At 32.4% G+C, this 26,758-nt stretch overlaps 1 pseudogene; it reads left to right on the forward strand.

Moving 5' to 3' along the window:
• The first annotated feature begins 19 nt into the window (after nucleotides 1–19).
• LOC149255175 (uncharacterized) lies at nucleotides 20–25,335 on the forward strand (annotated as a pseudogene).
• Nucleotides 25,336–26,758: the final 1,423 nt, after the last annotated feature.

Consider the following 26,758-nt stretch of genomic DNA (forward strand, 5'->3'; position numbering starts at 1 on the left):
GGTTTTTGCTCTGGCGAGTATGGAAATCCCAAGTTCTTCTCTGGGTATGACTGTGGGTGAGTACCAGTCTCCCAATCCTGGTTATGAGTTTGTCAGTGGTTTTCTCTGGTGGCTCGAAACCGTTCTAGTTCTTGTGGTGTGCTCGCTCGGCTCCTTTTCACACGGTAAGATTTCTTAGTCTCGTTCTGCTATTCTGCTCTGGTTTGGTTGTAGAACCTGGTGTCTCATCCGTTAACTGCTCCTTGCTATTGTTCTATTGCCTCTGCTTTCGTATGGTCGCCTCTGCTACTATTATTGGTATCTCTGGTCACTGTTCTGTGTGCAAAATGGTTTAACTTCCATCATCCTTGGATTCAGGCAACAAATTAGTAGGTTCTCGCGGCTCTAAAACAGGTATTGACTCCTTCCCTGATTCAATTTGGCCTTCTCATGGTATTGATGCTAACCAAAAACGCTCCTTCTGTCTCAGCTTTGTCGATTTGGTCACGACTCTGCTCCTCGAACCCTGGGTCCGGCTTGCTCAAGTAATATATGAAACCCTCCTGTTTCTGTGGTTTCTTTGGCTTCGATTCTTTGCTATGTAACTATATTAACGGTGCTCTGTTGTGTGTACAGGTCAATGGCTTGACCTGGGTACATGGATTCCTCTGGGAGTCGGTCTTCCAATGGTAGCGAACCTCTGCCGGTAGGCTCTGGCACTTCAATCCGTCAATGCACTCTTAGATCTTTGGGTTTTCTGTAGATTTTGTTTTGCTGTCTTTGCTTGTTGTATATAGTCATTGTCCCTTGCGGAGATGAGGCTTCTTCCTGGTTGTAATTTCCTATTCTGGTTAGTCGTTCATTTGACTGACTATTTGGGTTTCTATTCCCAAACCCTAGACCAGGGTTTGTCCACTCTGGATGCAGCACTTGTTTTTGTTTATCAGTGAATGTAATGTATCTATGTGTCGGTCAATAGAAATGAGAACATGGTTTTGTGATATCTGTTTGATTTATAAAAATTATGAGGACTCGTTCAAAATTACCTTAACTGTGGTTTGCTTCTTCGACACTCTGTTGCAAGTTCTGTTTTCTCTCGGTCCTTTTGCTGTAACTCCCTATTCGGATTGTGCTTCAACTCGTTGGTCCTTCGCTCTGTGGCTATACATTTAAATGAGTTTGTTGTAGTTTGTTTATTTGACGAGAACACAAAAACAATACAACCTTACCGTGGTCTTTCACTGTTTGTCAACACTGTTCATTACAATTCGATAAATAAAAAGAAAATATAATATTATGGTAGATAAGAAATGAATACAGATGGACAGTTTTTGGAAATAAGATCTGTCTCTGTTTCTTTATTTCTTTGTTGTGAAATTGCAGACCCTTTCTCTTGTCTTACATTGCTTCTTTTATACCTTTTGGTTACAGTTAATTTGAAACTGCAATTTTTTGTCAGTTGAACAAAAACAATTGGTTGGGTAACTACAGTTTCGGTTGTCATTACAAGATCTGCTTTTAGATAATTTTGTCTTTTCTTTCCTAAATTGACAGATCAATACCTAAACTGATGTTTATTAGTGTTGAACCATAACAACCCTAACCAACATTTAACTTTGACATTTTTAACTTTGACCTCATAACAACTAAGAGTAAAATAAACTAGAATCCTATCTCATGACCTCATAAACTAATTAAAAAAAACAATCCAGATACTCAACAACCTTCCAACCTGGCAGAGACTTCACTCCGTCATGGTGAGCTAGATGCTCCTGCATCAACCATTCTTTGATGAATATTACAAACGAGTTTTAGAGTGTGATGTTTTTCCTTTAAAAAGGTTTTACCCTAGATATCTTGCCATTAAGAGTTTGTTGTTCATTTCATGCATTTTGTAGCATATTTTAATTTGAATATTTTTGCACATTCTTCTCTCATAGATGGGTTTAGGAAGCATATTCCAGACCTCATCTTCCTTTTAATGAGAATTAATTATAGATGGAGAGGAGAACAAAAGATCCACCCAAACACCCTAGCTATAAACCTGGTACTAATTTAAGGGATTTTGACTAGCATATCCTCCACAAGGATAAAGAAACATTTAAATAAAATAAGAGATATAAATGTATTTTTATTTTTGTTATTGTTTTTTTATCTTGATCAAAAAATTAAATCCAACTTGTGAATCATGTCTAAATTATATAATGTCTTTATAATGATTCATACCGAACATAAAAGTCTCTATAAATATCCAAGATGTAAAGGAAAAAAAAACACTAAACGTAAAGATTAATTAGATAATTTATGAAAATATTACTGCAAATATAATTATACACAATTAAACTAAACATTTAATCATACATTGTTATAATCACTTATTATTATATAAAAAAAACCAATTATACAATAAAAATACGCATACAAATAATGGAATTTAATAATATTATTTTTTTAAATATTTACTTATTATTAAAACAACCTATTAAATTAAAATTATAACAAACTCTCATCTAAAAATCAACTTTTATTAAATTAAAAAAATTATATTATGAATTTTATGAATACTACATTACAAGACATCAATGAAGTTCATAGCATCAAGATGACTTAATGCAAATAATTGTAATAGTACATATATGTATATTTTCTCTAGCTCTATAGGCTTGAAATTGAGCGTATCGAAGAGGTTGGTTTTGTTTCATGAGAGACATATTTTATTTAATAAAAATAACAATTAAATAAGAAGAAAGTTAATATTTTGATTTATATTTTTAAATTTTGTAATTAATAATTAATATTTTTTTAAATATTAATTATTAATTTAATTCTTAATTTTAAATTTTCCTCTATTTAATTTTCTTATTATACACATAAAATTAATATATATATATATATATATATATATAATTTTATATTTTTAAATTATAATTTAATTATAATTAATTAATTATTACCACAATGTTGTAGACCCAAAACTTTTATAACCTCTTGTGTTGCAAGTTATAAAAATTGTATGATGATATCAATTATATAGGAATTAGACACATTGCAAGGATCATTAAACATACTCATTTTATATAATTAGTATATATATAAAATTAATTTAATTTCAATTCAATTACCATATTGTTGTAGACCCAAAACTTAAAAATATCAGACATGTTATAATCTCGTGTTGTAAGCTATAAAAATTGTGTGATGATAGCAATTATATAGAAATTAGACACATTGCGAGAATCATTAAACATACTAGTTTTATATTTTATATAAAATTATGAGTGAAATATTTATTTATAAATTTAAAAATATTAATAAATTTTTTTAATTTAAAATAAGTAAATTATAAAATAATTAAAAATAAATGTATAGAAATATTCAATTTTTTAATATATATATATATAATCTTGATTATATAATACAAAATTTAGAATGAGTAATCCACGTCCAAATATAAGCCCTTTGCTTTTTCCTCTTTCTATTGATAACTTATTTTCTGTCTTTGGCTTTCTTTTAATATGATTTAGTTACACTATAATAACTTCTCGGAGCTCTTTCCAATAAAATATGGTATACATAAATCTTTAAATATTATATAAATAAAGTAAAATATAATTAAAATATTATACAAATAAATAAAAATTTAAATGGTCGTAGCGGGATACAGGTGATTTTCGCTTACTTTTGATTTATTTTAAAGTATTTATTATAGGCTTGAGGCTCATATGAAAGAGGGATAATTTTTGTCTACTTAAAGGATTAAGTTTTTTTTGTTTAATGAGTGTGTGCATCTCGTAGAGAATTGAATGTGTATAAATGATAAGAACTAGTTTATATTTATTTTAATTTTGGATTTATTAAGAATTTAGAGAGAATTTTTTTTTTTTTTACATTCAAAAAAAAGTTTGTATTTTCAAAATTTGATCCTCTTAGATAACGCTATATATATGTAGAATTAAGATGGAATTACATTAATTTATTGAATATATATTTAAAAGGACAAAAAAATTGAGAAATACATATATCTTTCTCTCACACATATATAATGCAACTTATAATATATATTTTTTTTCTGAACACTATTAGTTTAGCATAGATTAATGCAACTTATAATGTTTAACTTTTAAAAGTAAATATTTTTTCAATATTATTAAACTAGTTAATTTTCAAACTTGGACCATAACTTGAAATTAGGATGCCTTTGCACAATATAATGTCAATCTCACAATTTTATGCCATAATTTATGGATATAGTTGCAATATTTATACATGATTTTTAGATATTTGTATAGTAATTTTTAAAAATATTTTGTATAAATTAAGCAAACATTTTAATAAAAGTGGACATGTATAATATGTAAATAAATATATTTACCAAAAGTTGCTTCTAACCTTTATTTATGTTTTCCTCAATACTTATATAGGAGTAAAATTGTAAATGTTTATATTTATTAGTGGTTACTACCTACCAAATTTATGCAAGTCTTATTTATTAATTAATTTAGATTTATCTTTTGACAAATATTAATTTAGCATTGACCAAAATAAGTTATAATTTTTTATACAATTTTGAGCATAATTTCTGACTTTAGTGGTAAGGACCAAATTGCCTTATAATATTTGTCTCTCTCATTTAAATTTATTTAAATATGATATGTATATTATGATTTTTCCTTGAAAAATTATTTAAGATTTTATTAATAAAAAATTAGAATACAACAAATTGAATTCAATTAATTTATTATTTTTATTATTTTTTAATTAAATAAGTAGACACTATACTTTGTTATTATTAGTTTTTTATTTAATAATTTATTTTACTGATATTATCATATTTCTTCCAATTTAATCTTACATTTAAATATATTTACAATTACTATATCTCCAACCAACATTTAAATATTTATATTAATTTAAAATATTACATCTTCAAATTACTGTTCCATACGAATATGTAAAGTCATTATAACATCTCCACATAATCATTACTTCTAACCATTTATTTAAAATAAAGTCAATTAACTTTTTTAATACTTATGTAAAATTAAATTCCAGTTTATCATTCATAAATAAATAACTTTCATAAATTATAAATTATAAAATAACATACCATTATATCATATAATGGCATACATATAATTGCACTATATTTTCTCTAAATACAATGCTGAAATATTCTTTGTTTAATTGCATATACGATGCATCGTAAATTGAATATAAAATCTCTTAATTTGTATTTGTATCTTCTGCATGGAGGGGGATGATTTTATTTTTAATAGTGGTTTTCTACTTGTATCGTTTTATCATTGGAACTTTATGCAATTTTTGTAATTTAGGAAACGTATGGTTTTGTGTTTTTTTAGTCTAACTTTAAGTAAAGGGTAAGATAAATAAAAAACATAAGATTTAGTAAATTAAAAAATATTAAAATGTAAAAAAATAATAAAATTGTTTAATTTAATTTCTGTATTCTAATTTTAATTTTATTTTTATTAATAATATAATATATATATATATATATATATATATATATATATATATATATATATATATATAAAATAATAATAATAATAATAAATTTAATTATTAATTAATAATAATTTATATTTTTTAAATAATTTTTTTTATTCATTAAAAAAATCTATTTCAATTTTCAATATACTATTAAATTTTAATAACAAAATTAGAAAACATTGCCATAAAATAACATAAATATATATATTTATAGTTATATATATTATATTTATAATAATATATATTATAAAAACGGTTATATATATATTAAAATTAATTTTAATATATTAATATTTAATTAAAATTCTGAAAGATGAGAAATATTAAAGTAACTTAGTCATGTTTAATATGATCTTAATTAATTTAAATTTAATTTCTAAATATTAATATTTAATTAATTTAAATTAAAATGAAAAATGTGAAATATTAAAGCAAATTAGTTATCATGTTTAATATGATCTTAATTATATTTTTAACATTTTAAAAATATAAATATTAAATAGTAATAAATAGTGAGATTTTTTTGGTACGTAAATGTATTTACATTTACTTAATGTGAAAAAAATTTACATTTTTTATATTTAAGAGTGTATTCTCTACCATTGTATGAGGAAACCAAAGATGAGAAAAGAAGGGATCTTTCCCAGAAGGAGAAACTAGAGCCCGAAGGTCTTAAAATTTTCAAAAAACAATGGATATTTAACAAAAAACATGCTCCTAGGATCTAGCATTACATAGCTTTGCTTGAAAACCAAAACTGGTGCGCAATGAGCCACGAGGCTCCATGGCTCAAGTCCGCTATCCACACAAAAATGAGAAATGAAGGGGGCCTGCTAGGAGGCCAGACTAGATTGAGAGAACCAACCTGAAAGTCACCATAAGACCAATGGGCTAGATTTTGCCACATTGGAATTACATAGTTTCCATGCTTCGCCACGTTGCACTTGGGCGCTACCTTGAGCTTGCATGCTACCAGTGTCCGTTGGAAGCTCCTCTAGAATATAATAGTTGTAGGGATTGGGACAAGGAGGAGAGGAAGGAGGAGCATCGACCACCATGAGGACGTGAACATGGGAGGGAGGAAGATGGGCCATAGGAGCGCAAGGGACAGGCAGAGAAGAGGAGCCGACAAGAGGGGAATGCAGAGGAGAGGAAGTGCGAGAGGAGGAGGAAGGGATGTTTGGTGGAAAATCGATGTAGAGGGCTCTAGCCAGTCATCCGAGAGAGAAGAAAGAGTGGCTTTCGTGGGCTGAAAGCTCGACTATCTAGCTAGAGGCCTTCAACTTCTCCTGAGCTCTTACCTTAAGTTGGCGAGTGAGTAAGTTCCAAAGGGACCATATTGTTTCGTGGCCTCTGCAAGTCTCTGCCTCCTACATAGAAAAAATATCTCTTCAAATGGACTTTGGTATGACATAATTGAATATCACAACAATGGTGGCATCATCGATGCTGGTGGCGAGACGCCCTTGGCCCCTGCCTTTGTTAAGGCATTGATCTCTCCCCCGATCACAGTTCGTTGTCTAATGGAAACACAGTAGGGTTGTAGCACCGAAGCTAGAGGGAATGATAGAGCATCAATGAAGCCATGAGAAGGGAATGTCCATGGCATTGGTCAATTTATTGCAAGGATGCGGGAGTAGAGGAGCCTGGTACGAGGACAACAAGATCGACCGAGGTGGAGTAAAGGCCATGACTGCCACTTGGTAAGGGACACAAGTCAAGTGGAGGCTGCTAACTAGGGGCCTTGGGAATTATACCCGTAGTTTCCGAAGAACTTGGATATGGGGAGATAATTCTTACTCTTATTATATATAAAAGTTTAGATTTATTTTAAAAACTAGATATACCGTGTGTTGATAGAAATCATATTTCTTTTCACTTTAAAAATATGCATCTCAAAAAATTTAATCTCTCTAAATACTTGATAAATCTAAAATCAAAATAAATCCAAACTAATTTAATTATTAATTACTTATAATTATAAAATTTTACATATAATTTCACCTAATTAAAATATTAAACCATACATTACATTATAACATCTCATCTCATTCTCTTTTCCTAAAAAATTCCTGTTATAAAACAACAAAAACAAAAATACATTGAATTTGTCAACCTGTAAGGTGACTCTGGTGACTCTGGTTAATTGATCTTATTGGATTGTCACAACCTTAGAGTGGTCAGAATCTATGATCGAACATAACGGTTCCCGGGTTTCATTTTCATAGTGAGGCATGAGTCCAGCGCAGCAATTTTTATTTGTCAGTGGAGAAGCCTCTGTCCAATTTCTTGGTCTCCCATAATTCTTTTTGTACGATGTAGAAGAATATCTCAGATATGACATTGTTTCAACCTTTTGGAAATTGAAACAATGGAGTCCAGCGCAGCATTTTTTATTTGTCAGTGGAGAAGCCTCTGTCCAATTTCTTGGTCTCCCATAATTTCTTTTGGTACAAGCCGGGAACGATGTAGAAGAATATCTCAGGTATGACATTGTTTCAATTTTTTGCAAATTAAAACAATAGATTTTATTAGAGTTGGGATTATGTTTGTGTGAGGGCTAAATTTTCTCATCTAATTACTGGATTACATTTTTGTATCTTACTTAATCATTGGATCGTGTGACGACGAAACTTTCTTATTTAGCTAGGATTATTTAACTATGACTACATTTTTGTTCATTAGATAACATTCTTATGAAAATCAAATCTCCCTATTTAATCATTAAACCACATTTTTGTGAAAACCAAATCTCCACACTTAACTATTAAAGCACATCTTTATACAAACCAAATCTCCCACTTAAACATTGAATCACACCTTCTTATCCAATAAATTTTTTTAATTACCACCTCACAAAAAAATCTAATACCTATTACCAGAAAATTAGACACTTGTCGTGGTTATTTCTTTTGATTTAATAAGTTAAATGCGTGGTCGTCAATAGATATAGTGCGTGGAGTTGATATATCCATTTGTATTTATCTGACCTTTTCAATTAAGGAATTAATTGGCGTATAGTCAGGCAATTGTCGTTCCTTCTATTTTAAAAGAGTCGCTTATCTGTGTGCTCTAATAGTGAAATTTCGGTAGAACAATTCGACTTTTAATGACAAATTCTCGTTCAATGAACCTGACGCAATTATCGCGTTCAATGAACCTGATGCAATTGTTCTGCCATTCCCCTGTCACGTAACATTCGCCGTGCTTGTCTGTGCATTCCATCTCCATCTTCATTTTTCTTTCACGCTCCATTATCGATTCACCATGCATGGGAATTTTTCTTCTATTTTAATGGCAAACAATCTATATTAATGTTTAGGAATCTGCATTGATGAAATTATATCCAATGCAGAAATCCTATTAGCAGTGATTCTGATTCCGAGGCCCGTTGCTCTGTCTCTGTGAGTGTGAAAATGAACAAAGAGATGGTGTAGCAGGGCTCTGGATGACGCTGTTAGCGACGGCATTTTAGAAAGGAGATGCAGTGGGACACGAGCAAGCAGTCTCACCATACAGGTGGCCCTTTCCAATGCCACTTTCATGGAGGGAATGGGCACAAGAGACATCGCTGTCAAGGACGAAACTAAACTGTCAGTGTGCGTTTATTTGCCTCAAATCGCGCCCCAGCTAAACAAAAAGCAAAGATGTGGTGTTGTGACGTATCCAGCCTCCGGGGTTAAATTTGTGCATATTTTAATTTGAAAGTGGGGTTTATTTATGCAGTTGTCTATAATGAGACTTTTTGGAAGTCTTTCCGGTAGGTTTTTTCGGTCAAAATCCGGCAGTAATTTATTGGAATCACATGTTTGATAGCTAGTTTCTGCACAATCAAAGTGTCCCAAGAGTTTTCTTCCGCCGGATTCCGTCACCGGAATCTCCAAAAAGTCGCATTATAGACAACTCCTTTATTTATTGGGGTTATTATTATTATTATTATTTAATTTGAAGGTGATATCAAGTTAGAGACCAAATTATGTATGAGATTGTTTTGTTTGTGGGGAAGGGACCCATTTTTACGCAGTGATTTGATTATTAAAGCATACATACTCTACTCAATGTGGTTTTGAACCTATGATTTCTTAAGAGGAAATACATGCTCTTAACCATTGATCTTATAATAAATAGTTGAAATAAATAAATATTATTTTTTATTGAAAAACAAAAAGAGTAAATTTGTTTCATTACAATTGACTCTGCATCTTTTGACAATAGTGATTGATTATTTTATTTCAAAAGCTATATAAATTATGTAGGTTACCATTTAAAATTTTCAGAACATTAGTAAAATGTGTAAATTTATTTTAATTTTGAATTTATCAAGTTTAAAGGGATCATATCTCTTTTTTCTCTAAAACATGTTTTTGTGTCAAAAGATTTGGTCTCTCTCTGAAGTTAAGCTGGACCTACATTGGTTTAATTTCTCCCTTTAAATGGGCTAGTTTAAAGGGATCATATCTCTTTTTACTCTAAAATATGTTTGCATGCCAAGAGATTTGGTCCCTCTCAGAAAGTAAGATGGACCTACAATGATTTAATTTTCCCCTTTAAATGGGCTATATTCCTGCTTTATTTTAGTTGTCTTTATTTAATTTTATTTAATTTAAACCAAACTGGTAGAGATTTGTATTATTAAAAAAATATGGATTACAAGGTTAGAGATTGGGCACGAAGGCTCAATCCAAACCCTCAGGCGAGTTCCCCATGAAATAAAAACTATTTTCCTTTTTGAACTATTTTTTTTCCAAAATACCCCAAAATACACTCAAATTTACATTCCATTTTTCACTACAATTTTATTTTGATTAGTTTGACTTCTTCTTTTTCTTAGCGATAAACTTTTCCCTTTCTTCCCAACTTGAATCCAACCCGTGTTTTTGATAAATTTCAACAGATTGATTTTTGAAAAGTGCACAATAATATTCTTGAAATCTTCCTCATCTGCTTGATCTACCCAAGAAGTTTCCTTTTCAACAATATTTCTTCTTGCATATGAAGGGGATCCATTTTCCACAAAAGGTTGTTGCTTTTCCACTAACACTGTGTCCGGGGAATTCTTACTGGCAATCGAAAGATCCACATTGGAAATCAATTTTTCCTACTTAGATTCTAATACCGGAATTGCAATTTCTTTGACTGTATCACCTTCCTTCTTGTCTTCTGGATTTTTCTTGTTTTGAAGCTCTTCCACTTTAAACATTGTATAGTGATCTCCTTGTGCTCCTTAGCTATCATTTGGACTTTTGGGGTTTTTAATGATCTTTGATAATTTGAGAATGTTTGGTGTAGTTTATAATTACATTCCCCATTTCATAGCATGCTTTAGACTGAAACGAAATATTCCCATAATCTAGATTTTGCATCGAAACATAGTTTTGAACCATCAAATTAGTCTTGGCCGAAAAACCTTTGTTGAAGTCCATATCCACACAAATACAAGCATAAGTAGTCTTGAATATATACATATTTTAGGACAACGAAGATAAAACTTAACTTTCCCAACGCATTCGCAATGGAGGAAAGCAATGAATGATTCTGAAAATGAAGGTGAAGGTTCAAAAGACTTACCCAAACAAGAGTTGTAGAGGTTGATTCCATTACTGGGTCAAAAGTGGGAGTCCAAGGTTGCATGAAGAGGTCAACACTCCCCCAAAACCACAACCTATGGACATCTTGTCCTTAATATTATAAAAAATCACAGTGAGAAAACCTAGAGCAATAGGGTAAATATTCAGTTCGTCCAGCAAAAGGGGCTTCCAAGTCTCAAAGATCCATTTAGTCCAACCACTATCAATACCCATTAAACTTTCAAACCAAGCTATTCTTCGAAAACATTTTTTCACAATAGAAAGCTTCCCCATCTGTAGGAACATTGAGTGAAGAAATTTATTGAACAACAGGAAAACCAAAACCAAATTTCAACACAGAGTTGTACGAAACCAAAGAAGAGCTAGCTTGATCGACAACCATACCTACAAAAGAAACACATTTTTTCACCAAATCATAGAGATTCACCATTGAATGATTTGCATAAAAAATATATATATAAACCATACAATCAAAGCAAAGATTGAACAACTACGACAAAACCTTAGCCATTGCAAGGGTTTCTAAAGCTCCTTCCTTCTCCACTAGTTTAGGATTTTTTTTATTTTTTTTAAATGTTCAGTTTACATTACATTATGTTACAACATGTCTACTATACTAGGCATAGCTTCTTTGAGTGTTTATTAAAAAAGTAAAATAAATTATATTTATATATATTATATTATTTTATAAAATAAGTTGAATATATATTCAACTTCTTATTATATATATATATATATATATATATATATATATATATATATATATATATATATATATATATAATTTTATTAAATAAATTAAATATAAATAATAATTAAAAATTAAAATCAATTATATTCATACATATATATTATTGTTATAAAATAAGTTGAATGTATGTATAATGATTTAAAGAAATTTAATTTTTTTTATTGAAAGAAAAGCTTAATTTCATTCATAAAATGATTAAAAATTACATTTTTCTGATATACAACTTATGTGTATTTGTCTATGTTGTATGAGTTTTTGAACATTGAGTACTTGGGTACTATAAAAAAATAAAAATAAAAAATATATTTTTAATTATATAATTTATATAACAATCAAAATTAATATTAAATCAAAATATTAAAATATTAAAATATTAAAATCAATTTAAATATATAATCTCTCTTATATATAATTATATTCTCTCGGTGTCTCTCTCTATGAGTCTCTCCCTTTTATATATATATAAAATATTAAATTGACAAGTTCATTATCAGTTCTTTGACACATGATCAGTGTTTGAAACAATTTTCCTTAAAAATACAAAGGAACAATTTAACCTATGTTTTTCTAGTTATTCTTGTGAGAAAAAGTAAAGCAACTCTAATGGTTAAGCATTGACTGTCACATACAATATGCACTCAATCTTCTGCGATACATATACATAAACAACAAAATACATACTCATCAGTGTGACATCCCAGATATCGCCCTTATATTGAGGTGTCACATGCTTCCTTAACCCATCAAGAGATTTCTCCAGTTTCTCAATTAAGGCTCATATTTTGTGTGGGCAGTCAACATATTTGCCTACATGCTTTGTATTCCCCAATAGCAAGGAAAAATGGAACTAAAAAAAACAGTGTTCAAAGCTCCTAGAACTTTCCCAACCTCCCATTGCAACTCCCACTGAAAAGGGAACATTGCCATATAATTCCAAAGCTCATGAAGGAGAAAAACTCTTATTTTTGTGATATCACTTTGAAATACCACTAAAAAATAAAATAATAAGTGGTAAAAAAAGATTATATGATCAACTGTGAGAGCTCATGAATGGAAAATACCCTTATTTTTGTGATTTCCCATTCATTGCATCGCTTTGAAAAAAATCACTAAAAATAAAAACGTAAGATAATAGCCATGAAGGGGCTGAAACAAATCGACCCAGCTCGAAAGGAAATTGCTGTAGGTACACTTGAAAAAAGAAGGAGGAGAAAACTCAAAAAATAGATATCATTTTTTTGCTGCCTGAAGAGGTTATGTTGCTTTTATTCTGAGCTGATTTTCCCTGAATGGCTTGTGATATAATTCGCAGGCATGTCTATGGTTGTGCTCTTTTATGCCTCCAATAACCTTCATCCAAAACTAGGCCTTCTTTTGAAATTTGATCAACTTGTTCCTCGCTTTGTAAATGTGAGATAAAGAAAAATAAGAGAATACGTCAATAAGTTTCATGGCTTCCTCAAGAATAAGCATAGCGATAATGTTCCAGCAAACTTGAGTTTTGTTGAGTTAATTAGTGCGAGAGTTAATTGATTGTGAGCATGAACCCCTAAAGATTTGAATCTATGTGCATCTATTCTCTAGATAAAACAATAACAAAAGTTTACAAGCGAGGAACTCCACCTAGTTGCCACCTACTTATTGGTCCCTTGGTCAAATCCCATTTTCACATGGGAAAAATGAGATTCTAAGAGAAAAAGGATGAAGCCCCATCACTGCGGAAAACTGTTATTCAAGGCTCCATCAAAATACTCCCGCAACCTAGATGGATCAATATGTCCTGATCTGATTACTCTCGGAGGAGCCAAACCTTTTTCCAGTGGGAAATAATATTCCTGTATTATTAAAATTGACTATTTTTTTAATGATTTTTTACTTAAATAATATTACATAAATTCATTAATGATGTAAGTATTGTCATTTAGAATCTTTAAAACAAATAAATATTTAATATTTGAAAGTTATATTTTGTATTTAAATAAATCTAATTATGAATAATTAGAAATATAGATAAATTGAAAGATTAAATGTTTTGGATTTTAAATAATAGGCAATGATTATTATAATGGTTAAAAGTAAAAATGATGATATTTTTGATATTTAATTTCAAAAGTATTTATTTTAGAATTAAAAAAATTGTATATATATATATATATAAAACACGAGAATCAATTACTAATTATTTTTATTTATTTGTCACTTGCGAAACTAGGCTATAAAGACAAAATTTTAAAATTGGTCATACTGTTCATAATTTGAGGATTTGATAGTGCAAAAATTGCAAAAAGTACTACATAGAAAACATAAAATAGACTTGAAATCATAGTAAAACTAATGAAAATTAATTTGTTGGTATAAGATGGTGCTTTGTAGAATTTCATTTTGCATGGGTGTTCTTCGTGCCTGCGGCTAAGGGTCTCCATCCGAGTTTGATGTAAACAGATCCATGGATGCCATCCTTTTGGTTAGGAGTGTGATTTTCCTGTTAATTTTGTCCACTTTCTCTATGAGTTCTTCCATGCATATGATAATTTCCTACTCAATATAATCTTTGTCTATGAGTACTCTTGCCCTTAGAGTCTTTATATGCCAAAATAGGTTGATTTTTTGCATATAGTAGGAGGTTGTAGCTCTAGTATATTTTCCAATGTCTAGGATCTATTCTATAGTTTCATGATCCACATGTGTGGCAGGAATGTACCTTTGAGATTGTCTTCTTCTTCCACATCAGATATTTCTCTTTGGATAGTCATGGGGGATGATATCCATGTATCTTTCCATAGTTTCTATAGCAGCTAAGTGTGTGTGGATGCCTCAAATAGAAGGGGGACTGAAGTCTGGTGAAGAAATGGGATTAAAGTGTCCCCTTCTACCTCAACGACCCAGTCCAAATAAGTGATTTTTTACCATACAAGGATAGGGTATACCATAGTTTGGGTAGAAAGAGGAAGAGAAACAACAAAAACAAAAAAGAAATAGGAGGGGTAGAGGAAAGGGAGAATAAGAGAGATACATAAGATATCAATGTAGAGAAAGAATGGAATGAGGAAAGCCTCAAACAAAAAGTGATAGCTAGATAGAAAAGAAAGGAGGAAGAGATGAAATCTAGAGGGGGTTAAGGGATTACAAAAACATAGGGGGGACGGGGTGGGTTGATTGTAGGAAGACCATACCACCTAGAATAATTAATGTGAGCAAAGGGGAGAGAGACCCAAATACCAATAAAGCATTAAAATGATAGAGAACTAGAGATGATGAAATTCAGAATTTAGGTGAGATTGAAGATAGGGAAAATGAAGAAACCAAACCTAAATTTGTTGAATGCATTGTAGGAGGATGCTCGCTAGAGAGAGAGAAAGCTAGAGAAATCAAAATTTTCTATCAGGATCAGACCATCTAGCCTCATTTTCTCCACAAATAAATTATGTTGAACTAAGGACTCCAACTTTGTTTTCTTCCCGCTATGGTTCACTGCTTATAAGCAAGTGGAGGCACTCTCTTCTCACCAAATGATCCCTTTCTTGTTGCTTCTTAAAATTATTAACCTGCGTCACTCCATGATCTTCCATAGTGAAAGCCTTCTTCCCTAACTATGTGAAACCCTATGCAATTGTACCTCCCTAAACTCTCCATGCATAAGATTTGAATCACAATAGTGACTGTTAAATTGTTATATGCTTATCCCTTTTATCAACAACGGCATAGCCATGAAGGCTGCTAGGTGGAGGGAAACATGCCCCCCTTTTTCTTTTGCAAGCTATCATATCAAGGCTAGGTTGGATGTGCCTCCCACACGCTCTCAATGGGAATAAACTATATCATATATTATTTTTCAATTAATATGGAATTTAGACATTAAGATACATTGACTATCTTGGTCGTCCAATCTAGATAGTTAAGATAATATCTCAACTATCTCTAAAAAACACAAACTAGTTCTAAAGAAAGCATTAGTTATAACATCCTCCCCTAGTTCATATATCACAAATAACAATTCTGAAATCACATAAAAATGATTTTGGACCTTGATCTCTCTCTAGCTGGTCTTCATCAACATTTCTACCCATTCATGAACTCTTGTAGGTTCTTCTCCTTATCAATATTTCATTATGAGTTTCACTTTATTAATTGAAGATATAAACACTTTTGATCATCAATGATATATTTGTAGTGATTGACAATTCTTGAAATACCTCAAAAAATAGTCAAGATGCTGCATCATTCTATTGACATACTTCCATATATCAGAACATAATGAACTACTATTTTGACATACAACTAGTAATTGTTGTTCTTGGAGCACCAAAGTTCAATAGGAACCACCAACTTATGACAAATTATGGACATAATTAAACTAGTGATGTGTTCTTGTGGTACCAAAGAACATTAAGAACCACCAACTTAAATTATGTTACTTTTTTCTATGATTGGCTCTTCTTCATATAATTTTACAAACAATATAACATATATAATCAATAGCTTAAATTGTAACTGATGTTACTTCATGAGGGAACATCATACCCGTGGATCAAGAGAATAGGCAATTGGAGTTTAAATTGACATGGGGTTTGGTGTTGAATTTGTGATATTTAATCCTTTGGAAAAATGACTTGGAATGTCAATACCATGTTAAACATGTAAATTTGTTATACTCGTGAATAAATATTGTAAGGATCCAAACCATTATGATTGTGTCCATCTCCTGCCACAAATTCTTTTTAAAATCTTCTAACCGCTTTCATTAAGTGGATGTAGGGTGTAGGAAACTTATATCTTAATTCACTACGCCCAAAAGGGTCACGTACTAAGATATATCACTTATTATTCTTTCCTATGATGCTCATTATACTAGCTTGTTCATGAGATAAATTGTATACTAAACAGAAACAAAATTCATGACAAACAATATGTAGTTATGACATACCATTAAATTGAAGAGAGTAAAAGGTGTCTGCATGGAAATAGCACTTTCATATGATGACTAGAACTTTCAACAACTATTTCCTATCTTTCTCATAATTCTCTATACATGACTTGTAAATATGACCAACATCATTAGCACTTCCAAAGGCAGCAACCACCGTGAGTATCATCAAACTTGGCAGGTCCCGATCTACCATTAGTGATTCTTCTAAATCTCCTATTTCCTAAAAAAAAATTAATATATGATGTGAGCCATTCAAATTCAAACCCATCACCAACTCCTTGATTTGACCTCTTGACTATTTCCTTATTATCTCTCTTATATGTTGATGATGTGTAGTTATTTGGTAATAATAAGGATGCGATTTTTGCTTTAAAATATAAACCTTTAGTGCATATATATATATATATTTTGTTAAGTTTGGTAGGTCCTCTTTTTTCGTTCATTTATAAAGAAAATTTACACCGCATAGATTGGCTAGGTGGCCTCAACTTATTAGATCCAAATAGTTTCAAAAAAAATTAATATTTCTTCACAAGTTTAATTGTTAAATACAAGTAGCAGTGATGAATGTTTGCAATTGAGGAAGATGACAAGAAACCTTGTAGTAGAAATATAAGGAAGACCAAGGCTATAGATGGACTCTCAAGAAGAGAGTGAAATGAAATTTGTTGCAGGTGAATCTAAGACATAGATCAAATGCTTAGTTGATGGAGAAACTCAAGGTGTTTGAACATAAGATAAATGATTAGTTAGACGAAAAGATCAAAGGAGATGAGTTGCAAAAAAAGACAATTACTGAAGAAGAAGTTCTTTGTGAGCTTCAACCAAGAGTAAAGATTGAAGAGAGAGGGAATGGTATTGATGAAAGGAGACTCGCTGAAACTCTCATGGACCCTTTGGAAATTGAAGACCAACATGAAGAAAATCTTGATAAGAGACTAGTTGAGAATCCCACAAGCTATGTGGACAATCAACATATGGTGGTTGAGGTGTTAATGGAGGATACATGCCATGGTGATTTAGATTTTAACAATTGGTGTATGAATGCAGGAGTTCTTCTAGATGAAGGAAAAAACATTGATTTTGTACTGTGTAGAGAAAAGAAACAATCACTAAGTGTTGTTATACAGGCTGCAGGGAAGGAAATAGACTAGAATTAAATGAAGATTGTTTAAATTTTGGGACAAGAGAAGGTATGCAGTAGCCAGAAGACAATTTTTTTTATCTAAGAACTGAATTAGAAGATGAAATTGAGGAAATGAAAGTAAGAAGTTATAGCTGGTTGTATGAAGAGACAACCTATGATTATGAGGAAATTTTTGAGCAATGTATTGGCAAGTTTGAAGAATTTGACATTAGGTAAAGGTTAGAGTTCATAGAAGAACTAGCAGAAGAAGGTACAAGTTGATTAAAGATTAGAGGTTTTTAAGTTTTCATTATGTAAGTTACAGTAGAGGAAGGTGAGAAGATTTTCAGTAGCCTAGAGTGAAGAGTGCTCATAGGGTTCGAGAGAAGAGGGTCGGGAAAATAATCCCATATTGAGGAGAAAGTTTGGTGAAGTATCGTGTAGTAAGACGAGAACTTGTTACTGCAGAGGTGTGTTGCAACTCAAGGGTTGAAGTTTTTACGAGACGAGCATATGCATATGAGCAGAAGGTCAGAAATTTTCCTACCTTAGGGTTTTGATGCAAGTGCATAGATGCATCAAAAAATTCAACAAAGAATGGACCAAAATTTTGCCAATGTAATGTGATCATCACATGGTGATGTTGGGAGAGATTTTAAAATATTTTGTAATAAATTATAAATATTTACATTAGAAAGTGAGTTTTGTTTTAGGATAAATTGGAGGAATTATTTCCTTATGTAAATATTATTTTAGTTTCCCTTAATTTGTAGAGAAAGGAAAAAAAGCATCTTGTGACTCTCGGTTGTCCCATGTTAAAATTATTTTAAATATAAAGAGTGTTTGAGTCGAGAAAGCATAGAGGAAGAGAAGAGATACGAAACTTCCGTACAAGACGAAAAGACAGTCAAAAGAGGTCGGGCTGCATAAGCCCACTTTGCATATTCGGCCAGGGTCAATGTATGTTTGAATTTGATTAATGACCCACCTTTTTATATGCCTCCTTAACTTCTCTATATGTGTATTGTTAATGAAGTTGTCTCTTTTGGGTAAACGTAAATGACCAATTGTGTGACTCAGGAATATACGCGTGATTCTTGTTTTTCTAGTATGGAATATGACTCGCTAAAAGAGAAGAAATTCATGAAGAAAGGAACTTGAATACCCATCATTATTTTAATTCCGAGTTCCAAAGGGAAGATTTGGTTTATTGAAATTTGCTACAAATTTGCGTCTAGTGGAATGTGCCACAGAGTTAACGAGAGGAGAAATTGATGTATCTACATCGAATAGAGCCGAGTTCCAAAGGGAAGATTTGTTTTATTGAAGTCTGCTACAAATATGCGTCGTGAGGAATGTGCCGCAGCGATGAGGAGAGATAAGGAGAGGAGAAAGCTATTTATTTACATCGAATAGAGCGTTGTCATAGAAGAAAACAGAGCACTTCACTTTCTGAAAATCCCACAAGACAATATTTTGGGTCACTACAAAATCATTTGGCAATGCCCACACGATTTTAAATGAAAATCCCCCAAGACAATATTTTTGGGTCACTACAAAATCATTTGGCAATGCCCACAGGATTTTAAATGCAATATGATTTTTTTTTGCGATGCCTATAGGCATAAATTTCAGGATTGCGTGTTTGGGATTTTAATGCCAGTTTGGCTTTCTCTTAGCACGATTTTCTAAATGAACATGTACAAAATTGGATGAGGTGAGGAAAAGATTGGGTGGTAAGAGAAAAAATCTCTCATGGCATTTATCCAGGAAAATCAATGTTCTTCAGCTGACTGCATATGTTAAAAGGTTTACGAAATATTGTTGAATTCGATACAAAATTTTGTGTTGTGTTCACATGGGTTATTGAAAGCCAGGGTAACAGATCTGTCATCATGTTTTCTGTGATGTGAAGGGCTTGCTCTTTTTGTTAGCCTCTCAAACGGTGTTTTCTCTACGTGGAGCACTTACTGTTTTTGTGAGTTCTTGTTTTTATGGTTTGGAGTGATGTTGTTGTTATTTATGTATTCAATGTGGATTAAATATATTTCGATAATCAATGAATTTCGAGTCATCTAATTAAGTTTGTTCTAATCTTGCTTTCCTTTGATAGTTCGTATAATTTTTTTGCCTAACTATTTTACTTATCTTTCCATGAAAGATTGTTTGCTAAATATTTTAATAGATTTTGGAGTTTAGCTTTATTGTGGGTTGAGAAATGGGTCTATTTGTTAACCTGTATTTATTTTTTTTTGTTTATTTTAGAGACCGAATAATTGTTTCATTCGTCTTCATGGCGGATTCGTTTTGGCCGCATCTGATTTCAAATTGCTAATGATATATTTCCTTGTTATTGAAGCCACCCGCTATAGATTTGATAACACATCACGGGAGAAGAGAGAGTTCATTTGATCGGGATAACTCATTCAGCTATTTTTCAAGCAGTCATATAGCAGAAAAGGAAAGGATCTCATTTGATCATTAATATCTTACTCTTCAAAGAGGTACTATGTTTTTCATTTTTCAATAAATGCTTTTGTATTTTATTTTAAAAAGGGAATATAAGTTTATGATTTTATTTCTAATTTATTATTTAAAAGATAATTATAAATGGTAGATAAATTATGTTGAAGCCTACATACTTAATGGTATAAGACAGAGAAGAGAGAGGTTGAAAAATAACTTTACCATGTTTACTTATTAAAATAAATAAAATACTAATATTATTAGAATTTTAAAGTAATAAAAATGTTAATATTATTAGTTAATAATAAATATTAAGTTTATTATTAATATTGAGTATTAATATTAATATTAATATGAAATTATTATTAATAGTATTAAGGAAATTAAAGTTTTTAAAATAATTTTTTTTTATAAATATATTAAATTATGTTGATTAGTCTGATTTATAAAACTAATTGGCATATACATGTTGGAAATTGATGCTTTCTGTGTATATCAATCACCCATATTTACTACTGTGATTTCACTAATATAAACTATAAATTACTATAAATTATAGTATGAGTTAGCTCAATTGGTCGAGTCCCCGTTGTTAAGTACCTCGCCGATGGGGAGGTCACAAGGTCAATTCTCATTGATGCCCTTGGGGTTAGGCCATGCTAGTCTGGCCGACGGGCTTTAAAACATTTCCTTCGGGGTTGATTTGCCTAGATTATCTTAAATAAAAAGCCCCAAGGGCTTCTTATGAAATTAAAAGGAAGTGTTGAAGCCTCAATATGTGATTGCCTTCATGAACATACTTGCACCTTTAGTAATTGTTACTTGAAAACTACCATAATTATCTCTTCATCCTTCATTAGTTGGCTTTGAACCCTACATCTCAAGCTAACTTTTAAAAAGTTTTCTCAACAAATTTTCACCAATTTAGTTCGAAGCTCTAAGCCATGAATTGGTGCATTAAATTTTATTGAGCATCATCTCACTATCAGAAATCACATCCTTATATCATTTCCAACTATCCATCCACTAAAATATATTCATTTAGATTTTTAATTCATTCTAGGACGAGACTTCCACCCATATCTCCAATCACATCTAGGAATGGTGGCTGGAGGAGACACATGAAAATGAAGACACAAATCCCCAACAAGTTTTTAGTAGACTGGTTTGCAAAATATATATTTTCTTACATCATCAAAGGTGGTATTAGTCCCTGTCATCCCGACATGGACTATAGTAATCGGAAACGAAGAATTTAGTATTATTTGAGTTGTTTTTAGTTTTGGCTCATTAGCCATAAACAAAGTTTTTAGAGAGATATTGATTTAGCATGTTATTTGGCCTCTTCCAGAGAACCTAAGCTAATCCGAAGCTGAAACAGTAGGTTATATTTTTGTTTGTTTGATATTTTCAAACTTGTTAGTCCCTACAACCTAAACTAATGTTAGCATTATTAGAGGGCATTAAATGTTAGCTCAGCTCTCAGGAACATGCTGGTATATACTAGCATATAAGCATCAGTGAGTCGCTGGCTACAACACATGGAATTGCATCGCACATCTATATTGCATGTGAGTGCATGTTTGTAGCGTGCCCTAGGTAGGTTACGATGTGATGGTGGCCTTTGCCATTTGAGGAGTCCATGTTGAGTAGCATAGGAAAGAGATGTTGAGGAAGGAGATGGATGTAGCAGAAGCTGGAGCTTGATGGCGAGCCTGGTTTATATAGGGAGGGTCCTAATCACAGGGAAGGAACACTGCCTGCAAGAACCCTGAAGCACGTTAAGGTCAGTTCACCGAATTGACATGGTGAATTGACATGAAGAATTGGCACAGTCAGGGCATTGTTGTTGTTGAGCTGCGAGTTTCCCTATCTCTAGCCTTCGTCGTAACTAGATCTACTAAAAAACTACAAAAATAAAGCTAGATAAATATGTCTATACCCTCGATGGAAGCAGAGACCTCAAACTCCTTTAGGCAGGAATTGGTCTATCTAGGCAGAAGAGTCCAGGAAGAAGAGGAGGTTTCTATCGCCTCTCATACTGAAGACGTCTAGGAGCATGCAGAATTACATTTAAGAACACCACGACTCCCCTTCCATCCATATAAAACTCGGTTTATTTAGTTAAGGATCACTTGATTTATGGCGCTGCCAGCCTTGCCATGCCTGCAAAAATATTTCATAGGCAAATAAAGGAAGGAAATACTTACCATCGCAAAAGGCCATGAGGTTGAACTGCCAGGCAAATCTTTAAGGCTCGATGAGACACAACGTAGAAGGCCATGAAGTTGAAACTGGTGCACCTGCAGTGGGAAGTTGGATTATCTTTCTACCACCTCTATTGACATATTAGCAGACATATTACAACTCCTCAATCCTTCCGAATTAATCAATACTTCTGGGGTAAACATCAAGGCGTAACTTCTTCCTCATTCATTGGGGCTAGGCAGTACGCTCCTTTTACTGTCTGAGGTCTAGGGGGAGCTAAACAGGCATGGTCAATAACTACGGGTTCTAGAGCAAGTAGCAGGTTGTAGTCCCTATTGCTGACCTTGCCTCCTTGCTATACTTATCCTCACTTTGCCTTTGTTCATCTGGGCAGAGCGAGTATAGATCTTCTTTGTAGAGATCATAATGGATTCAGGGTGGTATTTGTTGTTGTCTCCGATCCCTTCTATCCTTTTTTCACTTTTGTTTCCCTGTCCCTCTAGCTTCGAACCTTCTATTATTAATCCTTCTTCTTCGCCACGTCATCTATCTCGTTACACCCGTAAGGAATAGGAAGGATGAATAATTGAGAAGAGAAAGAAGAAGAAAGGCAGGCTATTCTAAGACAATTTGGAATTCATCCCAACTGCAATTTTGAAACTGCAAGCTCTCCTTTCAATGTGAATTTTTCCCTTTAATATTCATAGGAAAATAATCAGTATCACCATGGGCATCTGCCATTGATGAAACCCTACATTCCAACATCCCTGGATTGTATGTTAATAGTATGTGGAAATTGGAATCTAGTGTGAGGGTAGGGTTGTATTTTCTTGCTTCAAGCTCAACCATGGGTCACCTACTCCGCTAGGCAGATCTTTAAGGCTCGATGAGACAAAGCGTAGAAGGCCATGAAGTTGAAACTACTGCACCTGCAGTGGGCAGTTGGATTATCCTTCTGCCTCATGTATTGACATGTTAGCAAAATATTACCATGATACAATGTTAAGTGGCATGGTTTAGACCTGCATGCTATGTTATGGAGAAGGAGGTGAGGCATGTGGCACTCATGGGAGGGCCCACATGGAGGTCTTTTTATTTTTATTTTTTTAAGCACTCTAATGACTTTGTGAACCTTAACTTTCAACTAATTCTTATTGCTACAAAGTTGGTTTGAAGTTCTTAGTGTTAGAGTTACCAGAGAAACAATGTAGAATATTGTGAGATTGCAGTGTGGGGACAAGGATATTGCAGCAGATGTAATAGTTTCTTTTCAATGGCTAGGTACTCAAGTAAAATCATGTAGTTGCTCCCTGTCCTTGGCGTTTCAACTATCCCTCATGCAGCCACTGGAAGGCTCAGTTAGGGCAATATATAAGGCCTTTACAGGTTATTTTTCTGGTCTTCAACTTTAGCTAAGGTATATGATTATTCAATTGTAAAGTTGATTTTAAGATCTGGAAGAATATGGATTGCTAGTTTTGTACTTATTTTTTCATATACTCACATGCAAATGGGCTTAATAGGTATGTAGGTTACCCATCTTCTACCAATGCATTCACAGTAACTAGGAAAGCAAAGCCAGCTTTATTGGATTCTTCGAGGAATTCAATGGCCATGGATGTGACTATGCAAGAACCTGTGAGCTCGTCTAGTACTATCAGTGTTACAGAGCCCTCAGGGAATCTAGGTCCTTCACAAAATTTTAGTACTGATGTCAATAGGATGCCGGATGTTCCACCCTGGAGAGGAGGCCATCGCAGGGCTCAGTCGGAAATTGCGTTTCACTTGCCGGATGATATCATGTTTGATGGTGATCTTGGTTTTGCTAGTTTTGACCTACCCATGGTCTTTGATGATGCAACTAAGGCTGAAGATCTGATTTCCATGTACATGGATATGGAGAAATTGACTTCTTTCGGAGAGCCATTGAATGTTGTAGCGAGAGAAGGATTGAAGCTCCCCTCAGGTGCTGAGACTAATCGACCTCCGCATCATTCAAGAAGTATTTCTGTCGATGCTATTTTTTCTGGATTGGAAGGTAACCTGGAAGATATGAAAGGGAACCTTGGTACTACAGGGGCTAGTTAGCCTCGTCATTGTCATAGCAATTTTATGGATGGTTCATCTTCCTCACAATTAAATCAATTGTCGTCAGAGTCTTTAGAGTCCAAGAAGGCGATGGCAGCAAAAAAATCCAAGAACTAGCACTTATTGATCCAAAACAAGCCAAGAGGTATGGTTTTAACTCTCTCCAAGTTCCCCAGTTTTCATTTTGATTCCTGTAGCTGACAGTGTGAAATTAAACTCCACTGATTGCATAACATGATGAAACTCACTTTGAAACCTATCAATGGATTTCAGTTCAGTGATGGATGCTGGTAAAAAATAGATATTTATTTCCTCTCTGCATTTGTGGGAAGGTAAACTCCACTAATTGCATAGAATGAAACTGACCTTGAAACCTATCACAGGATTTCAATTCAGTGACCTGCCAATGGTAGATGAACATTTCTTTCTTCAGTCCATTGTTGTTTCCCAATGGGAAATGTTATTGTAGTCATTGAGGTGCCCTTCTGAAATGTTGGGTTACTTGGTGTAAAGCAAGTGAACTGTATCTGAAGTTCTTGGATATAATTTTCAATGCAAGATATTGGTGAATTGACAATCAGCTGTACGATCAAAAGAAAGAAAGATGCGTTATATATGATAGTTAGAATGAAGAGTTCAAACATTGCAAATAGAATCAAGTACTCTTTCAGCTCAACTTACATTATTGTAGGTGGGAAAGTGTAGATTGGCATTTTTATCTATTTTTAAATATAGCTTTCATAGCTTGGAACCTAATTTCCTTTTATCATCGTTAATAGAATTTTCAAGAAATGTTAAGTAGTATGATTTTGCCTTGTAGAGTCGTCCAGGATAAATGATCATTGGCTTCACGGTTCTATTTATTTTTTTTTCTTCTTGTTATATTGTAATGTTTAAATTTTGATATGATTCCTGGCATGGTTAATGTCCTCTGGCATGCCCAATTAACTAGATTTTATTTCACAAGTTTTTGATAGTAGTTTTACTTTAACATGTTTTTATACAAACATGATTTTTTTCTTATTTTATTGATGCCCTACCCTACCTGATTGAAGCTTCTCTCATGTCCTACTTGGTGAAGAGTCCTCTGCATTTCAACATGGTCCATATTTATTAGATAATGGATTTTCTTTCAGCATGGTTTCTTATTTTTTTGGTCTGTAAGAAGTCCTTAAATTTATTGAGTTTACTACAATCTCTATCTTTCATTTTGGTTTTCCTGAACTAGTAATTCAGGAACTAATGCTGAGAGGAAATATACACCTCTAAACAAATGAGATCTAATTTGAGCATACTTTTTGAGTCCAATCAAAACAGAAAGGGTTTTATTACCTAAACTGTTCACTTTCGGTCTCCAGTTAGTTATTTTTGTATACCCCTCTCCTTGGCATATGAGTTAAGTTGCATCCATTCAGTGGAAGGATGTTTTGGAAACTTTTGGTCTATTGCCTTCTGTATAAGCGATATGCCATTTGGGCACAGATTGTAAGGGATAAACTATAGTATCAAAAGTCTTTTGTTTGTAATACAACTTCTACATCAGAACTTTAACTAATGATTTTGAATGTTCGAAGTAAACTTCTTCATGAGCTTGCCAATAAAATGTGCTAGTTCACATGTCTAAATTCTGTATATGGGGCTCAGAGAAGGTTACACAAGAAAGAAAGTGTTTTATGCAAATTACTTGTATATTGATCATTCATATAGATAAAAGTTAAAACCATATGTGTTACAACTTACATGTAATGTGTTGTTTCTACAGAGCTATGATCCTACATCCTTGTGATACTACTGTTAACGATATCTCTATATTGCTTGGAACTATTATTATTTTTCATATTGCTTGGAACTATTACTATTTTGCATATAGTTTTCAGTCTTGCATTGATTTTGGTTTCTAATTTGGGAAGCATCCCTTGGGTTCCCCAGTGAGATTTTCCATTGAAAAAACTTGATATCGTTTATGTCAGCTGTTGGAAATATTTGAACACATTTGATCCAAAATTGTAATTGTGCTAGAATAAGACTGAAAACTACTTTTGGTCCATCGAAGGGTTCAACCAATGCTTTGCCTGAAACAACCTGTTTGATAAAGCATCCGCTGTCACATTGTG

This window comes from Pinus tabuliformis, chromosome 7 (genome assembly GCF_031772625.1).
Source record: "Pinus tabuliformis cultivar Carrire ecotype Pingquan chromosome 7, CPIR1, whole genome shotgun sequence".
Taxonomy (NCBI): Eukaryota; Viridiplantae; Streptophyta; class Pinopsida; order Pinales; family Pinaceae; genus Pinus; species Pinus tabuliformis.